The sequence below is a fragment of the Falco punctatus genome (assembly GCF_963210335.1).
Source record: "Falco punctatus genome assembly, chromosome: 4".
NCBI classification, from domain to species: Eukaryota; Metazoa; Chordata; class Aves; order Falconiformes; family Falconidae; genus Falco; species Falco punctatus.
The window spans coordinates 43,868,673-43,883,425 of NC_137583.1; the positions used below are offsets into that span (position 1 = coordinate 43,868,673).

General features: G+C 33.2%; 1 protein-coding gene across 13 annotated transcripts in view; it reads right to left on the bottom strand.

Annotated features, from left to right (window-relative positions):
• Window positions 1-14,753, bottom strand: part of LOC308063625 (uncharacterized protein) — a 49,857-nt gene that overhangs the window by 14,205 nt on the left and 20,899 nt on the right. For 11 of the 13 annotated variants that reach the window (XR_013928001.1, XR_013928002.1, XR_013928003.1 and 8 more), the window contains one exon: window positions 1-14,753. This exon is cut by the window's left edge and continues 14,205 nt beyond it; it is cut by the window's right edge. The gene's annotated coding sequence lies outside the window, so the exon portion shown is untranslated. The other 2 variants (XR_013928007.1, XR_013928006.1) reach the window with 2 other exon arrangements.

Sequence of the window (14,753 nt, forward strand, 5' to 3'; positions counted from 1 at the left end):
ATGAAGTGGAGTGTGGGTGCCAGGTATGCTCAGCTGTTCACTCCAGAGTCAATTTGTCAACCCTAAACCTGCACATTCTCACAGCTGCTAATGCTATACACGGGGAAGAGGATCAAAGGAAAAGATATTAAGAACAACACTGATTAAGTCTTCTGGAGTCCTCACCTCCAAATACTTCTTCTATGTGAGAAGAATAAAAAATCTTTATGAAAAATTGAAAAATACTTCTGTAATGCTGCTGAGGAAGTATGCTGTTAACACAGCTTAATTCAGTGATTCACAGACCATATATCATCCTACATAACTTTAGGTACTGCTATGTAAATTTTGAGTGTAGTCATCTTAAGGTCTTGTGTCATCAAAAGTTACTTTCAAAGTAACTTTTCAGAGTGCAGCCTTTCTAAAGTCTGAGTTGCCTCTGGACTTTCTGGCTTGGAGCCACTCAGTGGCTGGAGCTGATGCTATCTCAGTTATAGATGCTTTTGGCAGGTGTAGAACACCTGTGGCACAAAAGTTTTCTCAGCTTAGCTCCAGACAATGGAACAACTCTATTTCCCCTGAAGTCCCTCTCTGTCCCAGAAGTATAGCACTGAAGAGGAGTGAAAGCATCATAACTAAAATGCATCATGAGCTGAATATCCTCAGCTCTGGCTGTGCCATCAGATAAACCTCTGGCCAGCAGAAGAATGAAAAACTCTGGTTAGGTCTCCAGCAGAGAGACAGACCCTTAGTCCATACGATCAGTTACAGGTATGATTGGAAGCGTGGTGCTTAACAGAGTAAGTTTTGCTTCATCAAGCTGAAGGGAGCATTGTTCATAAGCAACAAATAGACTAGCTCAATATTTATACCAGCTAGCACATTTGAGAGACACTGACTTGACATCTTCGGGGACTAGCTGTAATTTTTTTCCTTTTTTCTTTTTTTTTTTCTTTCTTTCTTTCTTTTTTTTTTTTTTTTGTTTTTTTTTGTTCCAGTTTGGCCATCGAGCATGCACACGCTCTTCTCAACTGATTTTCTTAGGACTTACTTGCTAATGGTCAGTCTTCAGTCATCGTTGAGATAATCAACAACAATTAATACTATTCTTGCCTGTGATGTTATGTTTATTTTCTAGACCTCTCTTTCTTACATTGTGTATCCTTGTCTTATAATTAATTTTGTACTACACTTTGAACCAAATTATATTTTTTTAATAGTTAAACAATTTCCATTTTTCTGAGGAGTAAAATTGGAAATAGCGGAGCTTGATAGTCATCAATATTATACTTTGGAATCTTTATTTTTTCCTGTCTTCTCTTAGAAATAGTCTAAGTGGTGGTGTACAGGAGATAATTTTATTATATTACAGTAAAACAATTAGAGAATGAGTTTAATCTGCAAGCAGGCACTTTTACTGCTATTTTCTGGACTTTATACCAAATAAAATGTTTGGTTTCTTAATTATAGGTAATAAGATAAAGATTGAAGAAACTAGTAACTAAACCAAAAAATGTTTCATATTTTATGATTTAGACACAGAAACAAATTAAATTCCTCCCCATACTGCAAAAATTGCACTAAACCTGCTGTTACTTACAGTAGTTCTTAGTTCCATAAACATTATGTCTTTAAAAAGAAAGGTCACTGAAGTGGCTTAAAGTCTGTGGCAAGATGGTTTAAACATCATAGTTCAAGTCAAGCATGGCAAAATATCCAGTGATGTGAATCACCTTGTAAAGGAGGTTGGTCTGTATGTATCTGGTGAACTCTAAATCTAAGGATGGGCAGAGTGGAGTTCATAGAAGTAGTAAGACTTCACAGTGATGTTTTTAGTTTGAATTGTTTAGTAGGAATGTACTTAGGATACATCCAGCAAGAGTAAGGGAGCTGTAGAGTTAAGGGGAAACTCAGGTGTCCTCCATTGGGATTCCAAATTTCCTTTGCTGAATACTGGGAACTGTCTTGGAAGCAAGGGCTTTCTCATGCCTTTTATTAAGTGAACCAGAATTTCTTGATAAAATAAGGACTGTAAAGACTAATGTCCAAGAAGGCCACTGTCCTGTATAGCACAGCCAGCCACATAGCAAAGAATGATTCAACCAAGTAAAGCAAACATTTCATTGACCCATCAAATGTAAAAGCATGAGGAACGGAGAAAAGAAGTCCAAAGTAAAATAAACCTTTACAGGAAGATACCAGAAGACTGTAGTGGAGGTGAAAAGAATATAGTCAGCCTTTACAAAATGTTGGTTAAATGAGATGGGGTTGAACAAGATAAAATATGGGAGAAGTATACTGGTGTGATCTGTTTCATTGTATACAAATGTCTTGGCTTGCATGGGTAATTGTAATAACTTATATACTAAAGGTCCTAGCAAGCAAATAATACAAAACACTAGAATTAAGAACTCACTTTTTAGATTTTGATAAAGAGGAAAGACTCCTGGTACTACAGGACATTAAAGAATAGCAATTAAGTCTTTTTGCCCCGCACATTAGTATTTTGAATGATGCAAATTATAGTCCTGTGCTTCCCACTAAAGGTCTGTAGCCAACAAGATTTTTCTTCCCAAATGTTATTTTTTTTCTTTAAAGAATGCATGTACATGATTAAACCAAGCTTGCCCTTCTACCTACTTTTTAGAGAAGAACCATCTTTCTATTGGTGTATTGTACGAATGAAGCTCCCTCCCCTTTACAGAAGATGGCACAATTCAGAAGTTGTTTCAGAACATACTCAATTTAATTACAGGATCAGTGAACACAGCAATGTTTTCTTGGCAACAGGTAGAAAAGCTGGCAGTTAATCGGTTTCTCTGGAGTAGTTTCTTGGCATTACACTGCTGCATTAGAAACCTGGATTTCATTTCTTATTTTGTTTTTCTGTTCCCCTGCTTCATTTCCTCTTTATCAGTTTTTTTCCTAGTGGTACATAAAAATAACATGATGCATTCTTTGTTACAAAGAAAGAATTAACTCAGTTGCTTTTTGAATTTGTAAACAGTGGTGGGATGTGGTAAGAATTGTGCATATACATATGTATTATCCAATGATAAGATAGCTAAATGATGATCATGAACAGCTGAGAAGGAAACAGTTTAAAGGGATAGTGTTGAATGTTAAACTTACCTAATTGCTATTGGTGAACTTACATATTAAAATGTATTACGTGCATGAGAAAAAAAACCACCCTTCAGTTAAATATACAATGTAAAAATGTACATCAGGCAAGACAAAACCCTTAGGGTAAAAAGACAGAGAACACCCGCCAACAGTAATTGTGACATGTTAGTGTTTAATCGCTGTTGCCTTACTGACTTACTGCCTGTCCCATCAAGTTAATTTCTATTGATCACAGCATATACTAAGTTGGATTTAATACTTGGAAGTAGATGTGATATATTAAGAGCAGTATTTTTCAGAGAAAAGGTACTGTTATCCTTCCCTTGTCCTTTTGAGAGATTAAACAAAACAAACAACAGAAGTAACTTCTGACTGAAGAGAAAGATGTTGTGAGCCCTGCATATATAACTACACTTGACAAAGTGTATTTTCCATATTTTTACAATTTTCCATTTTTTTTTTACAAATTTCCATATTTTTACAATTTTCAAAAAAACCCCATAATTTTCCAAATTTTACAATTCACAGTGCTAATTTTCTATACTATAATATAGTCGTACATAGAAAATATGAAGAATTAATTGACAATCTGCACTGGATTCATGACGGAGCTATTTGAGCAAAGACGAGTCATAAAGAATGACATGCTTAATAGTAATTGATATAACTTTTAGGAAATAATTTGTATACCTGTCTAGCATTCAAAATTGTCTCACTTCTGCTATATTTTTACCATTATTTTTGATTCTTTGCTTTTAATGCTATCTGAAAATAGTTCATAAATAAAAAGTTGTCTTTTTTGCTCAGATACATTGTTATTGTTAAGTTTGCACAGCATATGGAAGCCATAAACAGACAGATTCTTAAGAACATGCCATGCCAGCACTCTGGCCTTATAGTTTTAGTTCATTTTTATAACTGTGTTCTATGCAAGCTCATTTCATCCAAAAGAAAAAAACCATTGTAAATGGTTTATTTTCTGTTGTCTTTTCCACTTATTTATGCCATTGTGCAACAGTAATTGAATATGGCTCCCATTACTAATTCGCATCACATACATTATCACATGTGGTAACAGTTTATTATTCTACAGTTTCTATTGTAGGATTGGAAGGCATACCCAGATAAGATAACTTTTTCAAAGTTTTTTATCTCAGGATGTAATTTTGTCCCAGTGCTGAAGTAAAATATTTAAATTCCTATTTTGAGGTCTGCAAATCAGAAAGTAGGGCAGTGCTTTATTAGGTTAAGATGTTATGCTGGGTTTTGTGAATGCAGAGCTTTATAGAGTTCAGTTTTGTTTTTTTTTTTTTTTAATATGAATTGCTAAACAGGCTTTTTGCACATCTGTACACTTCCATAAAACCAAAACAAATTAAAATATTTTCAAAGGTAATGAGGAACAGGACAAAAAGAGTTAGCAATTGAATAGTGCAGCTTCTGGAAGACTTCAAACTTCTCCTCTAAATACTCATCACAACAGTAGCCTAAAATTTTTGTTTCGATTTTGCATAATGTTATGAAGTGTTTATAAGACTTTGCAGTGTTTTTCACCAAGTCTGCAAATAATACATTAAAGTTGTTTTCCAGAAGTGTGGCTTATGTATGTCTAGCTCTCACTTAAGCAGCTTGAGCTTATCTCTAATAAATAGTGTTCACGTAAGCTTACTTCTGTATGAAACCTTTTTTTTTAAGACAGGGATAACATAGATCTCTACCTCTCTGTGCTAGATCCTCTGCACAACTTCCTTATTCTGTACTCAGAAAAACAGTTAATAGAACCAGATAAAGTTTTACTCCTTCTGCAGACACAAATTCATTCTGGAGAAAGATTCTGATAAAGTACATAGCAAATATTAGATGCTCAGTACCCTGTGTCTTCAAATAGTTTGCTGAATCAGTCTGGTTTTACTTAAAGTCATTTACTGAACTTGGGTGCTAAATTATGCAAGTCCTTGGAAGCAACACTCAGATTCAGCTACTCACTTGCTCAAGTTCGTCACTAAATCATGCCTCAAAAAAGGGTTGTACCAAACTTTAAGATATTTTTGTATGTTTTCTAAATTTGTAAATATCTAAATACAGCATCTAAATTTGATTTCAAAGGGGTTTTATATTTCTGAGAAATATAAACTAGAATGTTACTTCACTCTTTTGAGTGCTCAAAGAAGCATTCTCTATTTAATACTGCTTCTAGTAGTATTCTTCTTGAATTTGTCACCTTTGGAAATTATATTAAAGATGTGTTTTGGATTTGCTCTTTTCATCTTATTTCTTTTCCTCTTGACTGCATTCTTGTACTACAGTTCATATAATGATGAATATGAGAGTAATGCCTGGTGATTTTGACTGACTTCTGATGATAAATATGAGAGCAACCACTACTGATTTTAACTCACTTCTGATTTCCTTTTAGGGCTTTCTGCTTTTATTTTCAGGCTTAATCACTGCTATTGTAAAAATATTTGCTGTCTTCGTAAAAGTTCCCAAGTGATTTTGGCTATGACTTGGGTGTGTCTTGTTATTCATACATATATAATGGACCCATATATACACATTTTTTAACTGCCAAGTAAGTACAAACCTTATATTTTCAAATATTAAATATACTTCTATCCTGTCATACTGTGCCACACTTAAAATACTGTTTAAGGAATTTACATGGTCTTTATGAAGATGTGCTAATCCTAGTAAAAGATATTAAAACTATTTTTGGTAGCTAAACTGAATAGGTCTGCGTTTGTTCTACGTTTAATAGCTTTAGATACTAAAACTTGGTGCACGAATATAAGATCTTTCTTGAAGTGCCCAGGATCTTCGTGTTTCTAGATTTAGAGTACCTAGCAGAGTCCAGTCTTATCTCAGCAATTTTTTGTACTCTGAATCTGGAGTGAATATTCTGTTTCCAATTTCAAATTTTAAGAATTAATTTCTTTTCTTTTTTTTTTCTTTTTAGGGTCATCTTTTTATTTAGTTCTTAGCAGAAGACTTATTTAATCACATGGTATTTACTATGGTATTTACTACTCAGAGTGTATGATTTTTTGCAGAGAAGTCATTTGCAGAGTAGAGGCTTACTATTAGTCTGGTTATCTCACACTTCTCTGATATTAGAAGTGAGAAAAAAAGATTTTTCTGAACTGAAGTCGTGGGCATTTATAGACTACTTGTAGTCTATGCACCATGTAGTGCAGAAAGCAACTGAATTTCTTCCCAGTTTTTCACATAGGTATTTTTCAGTCTGATTTATCTTTTTCATAATCTTTTTCATGTTTTATTTTCTTTTAATTGAGTTGTGTTATTGCCGTTTACAATATCAGCCCATGTAGGAGTGAGAAATAGAGGACAGAAAGGAAAAGTAAGAGTAAAAAACTTATAGTTTTAATAATTCTTAATCAGCTACTGCTTTTGATACTTCAAACATGGTGATAATTAATGTGGAAAGCTCTGGAAGCCTTAGTAAGCTAGCTTGATCATCTGAAGAATGCCAGTACTTATTAGGGAAAGTTCGTGATTCATACTCAAGGATTAAGCCAAGAGAATCTTGTGACCTAAGCAGCCTGGCTCTCCAGTGGTAAAAGTGGGATTTTCTTATCTTCAGAAAAATAATAATTGAGATAGAAAGCAGGGATGTAAGCAAACAGTATACATTTGATTTAGGGGCCAGCAATATTCAGGGAAATTGCTGTTTTGGCAAATTGTTGGTATCATGATAGAAATATACAGTTAAACTACAATATATGAAGTATTCCATAGTGATGAATCAGAGCTGCCTGAAAAACAGTAAAGAGGAAAATTGTAACATGAAATTTTAAGTCTTTTATTTTCAGTGTCTGAGTTATCCATAAGAAATTTTTAGTCATTTTGCCTGATATTCTGGCAATTGCTCTTTGGGTATTAATCACTTAAAACCAAATACATGAACGTGTGTTACATTATTTTTAGTATTCAGTGCTAGAAGACTGGATGCAAGATTTGGAGTGATGACATGAAATCTAATCGTATTTCTAATACTAAACATTGACTTGACAGAGTCAGTCAGCTTCAATACTTCAATTTGTCTATTTCTGCAACTGGGATAATAACTTTTGATTTATTTGTTTAGAATCTTGAAAAAAAGGCTTTTGAAATATGAACAATAAAGGATTCAGTGTGTAAAGGAGCTTTGCGAACCAACTCCCTGACTGAGAAAGTCACATAAATCCGAGCTTATCCTTTTGCAGGGATCATTGACATAAACAATCTTGGTTATATTTAGATATACATTTAGAAGCCTTGCCACCTCTATCCTTCTCTCTTTATCCTTATTTTAGTCCTCTATCTTACTCTATTTCACAAATTGGAAGTGAAAAAGAAAATAAGATACAAAAGCTCTAAGCATCATCGCTTTTTAATTGGAATCTGCATTCACAAGTATGAGAAAAGTAAAATGCTACTGGTTTGGTGTAAATCCTGCCTCTTTATATTGCATTCTTTTCCTTTCAAGAATGGATGAGTATCAGTAGGCAAAAATGTAATCACTGTATAAAACTGATGATCCTGTTGGTTTCTTTAAAAACCATGCAGTCAAATTCCTTAGAAATCTCTGGCATACTTTGAGAGAAGTTTCAGTGGCAGGTTTTGTGGGAACTGCATAGGTAGGGTAACAGCAAACTCCTTTCTGTGCAATCTTTTGTACTGGCTTTTGTATTGTACAAATCAGTTATAAGGGAATGATGCTGTACGGGACATTTGCAGGCATGCTATGCATTTTAGTAACAGCAGTGGTTTGGTTTGAGGTCTGTGGAGGAAATCATACATTTAAAACTTCTTGCAAGGAGCTGATTTGTAGGGAAAAATTTACCACCTCTGAAAAATTTACCATTCCTGTGCTCACTTGCAACATCTCAAATTTACGTTTATTCATACCTTCCTTTACGATCCTGTTGACTTGCAGTTGAAATAAAACAAATTATACAATGAAAATGTATAAACCATAGCAGTATGTAAAGCAGATTCCATCAGTGCTGTCAGGATCTTTGCTCAGATAACCGAGTACAATATCTTTAGTAAAGCATTTAAATTTTAATTTGCTTTTGTGATGTTTGGAGAAAAAGTAGAAAAATTGCATTAAGAAAGTAAATTTCTATATAATAATACTTTAGACAATATAATTTCTATACAATAATACTTAAGTTTCATAAACTGCAGTCAATTTAAAATAATCGATTTTCTTCTTAAATTTCAGTAGTGCACTAGCCCTTGGCAAGAAGTAGAAGTAGACCTTTAGAGACATGTCCTGGACACTCCTTTCTACCTAATATCTAATCTAAGTCTGTCCTCGTTTCTTCTCATTATAATCCCAAAAACTAAAAAGTGAGATTTAGGGTAGCAACAGATTGCTTTCTCTTTTATGTTTATAATGAACACTTTTATATATATACTGCATTGTTATTGTACTTTCAAAGGGAAGACTTTTAAAAGCAAACCAGACTATTAGATCCCAAACTACACAGAAATCATGACTAGTCTGCCTAGCTCCATTTTTATCTGGGACATAACCAAATTTTTGTTAACAATTTTGCTAAATGTTATTTACTACATTTGACAAAAGGCAAAAAAATATTTTTTATTATAAACATGAAGGACTTAGTATTCTACAATCTCTTTCAGCTGCCAGGGCATGACAGCCTTCTATTGCGGTAAAAATGAGGACCCAAAGCTGTAACATATTTTTGGGTAAATGCTATTAAGAAACTATCAACAATTTACATAATAAGTTTAAAGTGATAGTTCCTGATTTTAAACTTGTCCTTCTTTCTATGCAGTGATTATTTCATGTATAAAATGAAAATTGGTAGGTTTTTAGATCTTGGTTTTTAATGCACATGTTTTAAAAGTATTCTCCAACTGGACTTGTAATTCTGACTTCTGTGATTCTCATTCTGAATTAACATTTACAGCTTCCAATCTAGAATAGTACTTAAGTTGTTAGCTTTCAGTCCATGTTTTATTTGTTGTTGTGATACTATATAGGAAAATGCATTTCAAGTGTTATTCTAAAAAGACTCCTGTATTTGAAATTTCACTTCTGATTACTTTTCCCTTGTTCTTGATGTAACTTGCTGTTGAGCGTGGCATAGATGTAGTTTTCTAACATATGGAAATGGGAGATGACACTCAAATATATTTGAGAACAGGAAGAGCTTAATGAAGTGCAAGCAGGTGATGGGTTACTCCCTTGCCCAGCCCTACCAGGGTTTGTTGGCTCTGACTTGCAGAACCAGTCATGGGATTCATTTAAGTAAGGAAGAAAAAGGACTGCTGAAGTGGTACAAACCATGCAATATTTGCAAGTGGGGACCAGTGTGTGTGTTCCAATTAGTACTTTTTTTTCCCCTGTATGCTATATAGCATCTATCTAGTCCCCCACCCCTTGAAAAATTCTATTCTTACTTTTATTTTTTGAAAAGCCTATGACATGCTAACACAGTTAAATTGGGGTGGGAAAGACATAAAGCAAATGCATCTCTGCCAGTCCCTAACGCTCTCTTACTGTTTTCTGGAGGAAATTAGTATTTTAGCTACCAATTAGGAATACTGTTGAAGGGAATTTCACTTGGTGAACAAAGAGAATGTATAAATATATATATTAAAGCAGCAATTGTAACGAAACAACAAGCATTTTTTGTTTCAAATGTATACATATAATTGATGCAAATATTCTTATATTTGTAATGTATTTATAGTTTGGTCCATCTCTGATTTCTTCATTCTAGAAAGACTGCCATTGCGCTAAATGTGAGCAAAATGGAGGGCTTCTTTTAGGAAAAATGCTGTTTTCTTAGTATTATGAATTATATCTTTGCTATTATTAGCTAAAGATGCTTTATTCCTGTAATCAATATAAAAATGGACATCTGTCCCAGACAAAAATGTGTCCTATAACATCTGTGAAGATTATATAGTCTTTCAAAAATCTATAAAGTTTGTATTGGAAAAATGTATGATTCTCATATCAAAGTTACACCCAGTGTGAGTATCTAAACTTTATAAGCATAATCCTGACATTTGCATAGACATAAATTATCTCAGTTTTCAACATAGGTTTGAATAACAGACTAGAATATTTTACCCATAAGAAAAGCAATAAGCAAAACAAGAACTATGACAAAATTTAAATATTTTAATTCCCCAAATATTATAAAACATTAGCAAAATATATTCATATTTAATTTTTGTTGAATAGAAAGAATTAAAAAATCCTCAGTTTACACAGCATTGTATCCAGGCAGTCTGATTCCTGTATGGAGTCCCATTAATTTAATTACATTCACTGCAGATTACAGATCTACCTACAGAAGCACAGTTTGCACAGGGTATAATACATTTATATACCATAAATGTAATTCTACAATGTTACACAACTTTAGGATTTAGATTTTGGAGAGCGAGCCATACTCTATACTTATGGCAAGATTTTGACTCTGTGTAGTGAATACCACCCATGGATATGGGAATCAATGAACATAAATTTACAAATTAGGAATAATACCAGATAAGATTAAACTATTTTAAATATTAGTTGTTAAGAACAGAGTTATAAAACTATTCACAAAATTCTATCACGTGAATCAGGAAAACAATTTAGTTGGTTTTATTTAATTAATTATTCTTATTTAATTAATTTAATTTTAAAACTTTCATTATTTAAAGTAAACATAATTTACATTTTTTCTGTGGTGCGGATTGTCTGCATGCAACATTTCTCACAGTAAAAGACCGACTGAAAGACAAACTCTGAAAGATTGACAAAAAAGAGCTCTATAAAAATGCTATAATAGCCAAGTTTATAACTCTTTCATATAACTTCATATAGAAATTCAGTTTATCAATGGTGAAGTTCCTCAACTAAAGAAAATTGGTTTTCTTTCAAAAAAGAAAGTAAAATGAAGGCATAATATAATATTTATGTACCCACAAATACATAAATGTAACACCTCATTCATTTTTTTAGCATTCAGATCCAATACTCAAGTTTCAATATCCGAAGTTGTGAGGTTCAACATGCATTATTGTAATATAGCCATATGTGTTTTCAATGTTCTGCATACTGTCAGCACAAATCATATTTTGAAATGATATATTTTTTACTTCTGATTTTTCATGTCTCATGTATTTTCAAATATTGTCAATTCCCTACTGATGTAAGCTGCAGCTGGATTTCGGCCCAATGTTCCTTTAAGAACATAATCTATTTCAAAATAGTTTGAAATTAGAATATGAAATCCATTGGTGTAATAACCTGAAAGTTACATATTGGAATAGTTCTTTTAAGTCACTTGACTCCTGCTTCTTTATGAATAATGCCACTATCCGTAACTCAAAATTACAAAGGAATTCTTCATAACAGGAAATGTGCTGAACATTCAGTTTTATAAATACCTGGAATACAGAGATTATTTTGAAAACAATGCTACATTTTTCTGGTTTTTTAACTTACAGTTTGACAACCTTTAGAATTTTCATGTAAGTAACCAGAACTCAGTCTTAATCAACAATTTAGGAATGTGGCATATGGACTCTGTAAATTCCACCAGTGCCTTTAAATTCTACAAACAGAGTCAGGTTCCAGAGTGATCTGCAGATATCTAGCAGCTAGCTTGCGTCAGAGAATAATTTGCTAAATCTCTTGTAAATGTAACTTGAGCATTTCTCTCACCATAAAAGTAGTTTATTTGAAAAATCACATAGTAATATATCTAAATAGCAGACACCTTTTTTTCCCCCAACTATAAGTCATTTATTTAGATGTTGATCTAATCCAGGTTTACATAGCTCTGAGATAAGGCTGAAATGAATTTTTCAGCTTGGAGCAAACTTCATTGCTGACTAAACCAAAACTTCCCACAAACAGAACAGATAGCAGCAATGCTAATAACATATCCATAATTATTTCACTAAAAGCTGACATAGATATAACAGTGATACTTCAAATCATATGGTTATTTAAAAGACTACTATTTTTAGGTAAAAATATGTGTTGCAGTGAAATAAATTTAAAGTCCTTCCAGGAAATCGTTATAATGTTGATTTTCTTTAAAAAGTGAGAGAGATTTCTGCAGTGTTTATATACTCCTATACATGATTAATAGTGTCAGTGCTGTCTTTTATTAACATGTCTTTCCTATGGTATTTATGACATTAGAGGATTAATTGTACTGGCTGCCATCAAATCTAGTTTAGAGAGGCAATATGCAGGCTTCTCCTATGTATTTTAACTAGAGCATTGCATTTTAGGACAAATTCTTAGTCTATCAACAGTGTTGGCTCAGATTAACACATACAAAGTGGCTAAGCAGGTTTGAAGTCAGCATCAATTGGAGTAAAAATCTTATTTGGCACTCACCTGCATTTTCTTCAGCCATATTTTGTCCATTGTTGATGATGGTGGTGGGGATAGAAAAAACAGTACTTCACTAAGCATGCTACATGCCACTCAGACCTCTGACACAAAAAAGAAAAGACTTCTTCAGTAAATCCTTCAAATATTTCATATTGTAGTTTGTCCATGTTGGTAATGACTTGAGGAATTCTGATAGACTTGTGTATGTGGTATTTGTTTTGGTGAATAAGCAGTTACCACAATTTAATCAAGCCAGTGAAGGTTTTGCCAGATAACTTCAATGCAGGTGTTAAAAGACCTTTTTAATGGCAAACAGTAGCGAACTATAACCAAGTAGTTTTGAGTCATTAGCCATCAGTGACTCATTTAGGTCATTGTTTAAGGTGGTTGGACTGAAAATGTGCTTTTTACGTTATTCACTACAGTCAAGCAGTCACTTTGAAGAATAAACCTTATGCTATAGAGAAAAGTCCATGTGTGTGTTGTGGTTAAGGGTTATATTTTTAACGGGCATATATGAAGTGTAAATATTCAGTGAAAATATATATTTTAATAATTGAAATATGGAATCCAGTATTTTTTGTACACAGTGTGAAATAATCCTAACGAATAATACTCCTGAATGTAAGTTTTAAGGAGAAAGTACAGTTGTGCTAGATGACTTCTGGATTATGCTAGTCATTTCATAACGTGCTGCAGCTCAAAGCAAGTGCCTGAAATGTCTCGAGGATAACATGTCACACTCTCTTTATTTGATCCAGCTACTGGAATAATGTAAAAATAATTTTCTAATTGTCAGGCAATGTGCTATTTTATAATGAAGAAAGTTCCTAATAATCCATTAACAGTCTCGTTTTTGCATAATGTTCCAACCCCCGCCCCAGACAATAATCGGTATGGAAGGATATACAGCTATACTACACTTTGCCCTCATGTAAAACACGTTCTGATTGGAGTGGCAACTCCTGATGCAGCAAAGGAACTTATTTAAGACGCTGAATTAAACACGTGACTTACGGTTAATTTGTTGTGCCCTCTCCCTCTAAACCAACAGGAGCATTCCAGAAGAATGAGTATAAAGAAATTGCCAGTAGTAATATCTAGGAAGTCACCATCCTTATTTATTCAATGTGTTAATTCAGCTATCAGAGTGTAACTATGTTCCAGAGAGAACCTCCTCTGGGACAGGCATCAGCCATTTTTCTCAAATAGCATTTACAATCTCCAGTGTTTAATCACTGTGCATTTAGTAAGAGAGGGAATTCTGCTTGTTCAGCACAGTTGTATAATTTGGGAATTTTGTTTTATGAATACAGGAAAACCTTTTCATTTTGGTAAACAATTTGGCATGAAAAGGTTAGCATGGATATTCCCATCATTTCCATAATATTTTCTTACACTTTAGAGTTACTAATATTCCAGATTCCATATGAATCTTGGCCAAAAATCTCTTGAATTTCATGTTATTTCCTGTCATTATTTTTGCTGTGTTGAAATGAAACCATAAATCAGCTCATACATGCTAAATGTGCTAAAGGGAATTTGGTCTGGGTTTCCAGCTGATTTAAAAGCAAAACCTATTGAAAGCAAGACTCTTTTCCATAGAGAGAGATTTCTTTTTGAGTACTTCACACTGATCTATGTGACACTCATAATTTACATAAGTAATTTTTAGGGTAAAATACAGAAATAGGGACTCAGAACAAAATGTTCTGTCAAAAGAACATTTTGCTGTGTTCCACTATAAACAAAATGGTCTCTTACAAATGTAGTTGTTTGAAGATATGCTAAACTTATGGTTGTGCACATCAGTTGCACCTTTCAAAGCAGATCTATGCCTAGTAGAGATGTCAAGTGATAGTGATACCTATTTCTGCGTTCTTTGATTTTTAATAGGGCTTCTCTAAATAAGGACATTCAATAGTTTCATCATAACCTTATACTATAAGTGTTCTTACAACACATTTAATGCACACTCTTTTACTCTAGAAAGTTTTATCAATATGGCATAAAATATCACTGATGGTAATTTTCTTGAAGTAGACAATTACGAAGAGCTGTGTTTTATCTTTAATTATGTTTGTTCTTTGTGAGACAAACATCTAGTTGCTTTATTTTTCATGTTATATTAGCCTTGTGTAGTACAATTTAGAATGTGTTTATAGGCTGAAATGATTTATGCATGATAAATGCATGGGGGTTTTCTATAATATTCATGCTTAATTTTATTTTATTTTGTCATTTAGCACTATCTACAGGTTGG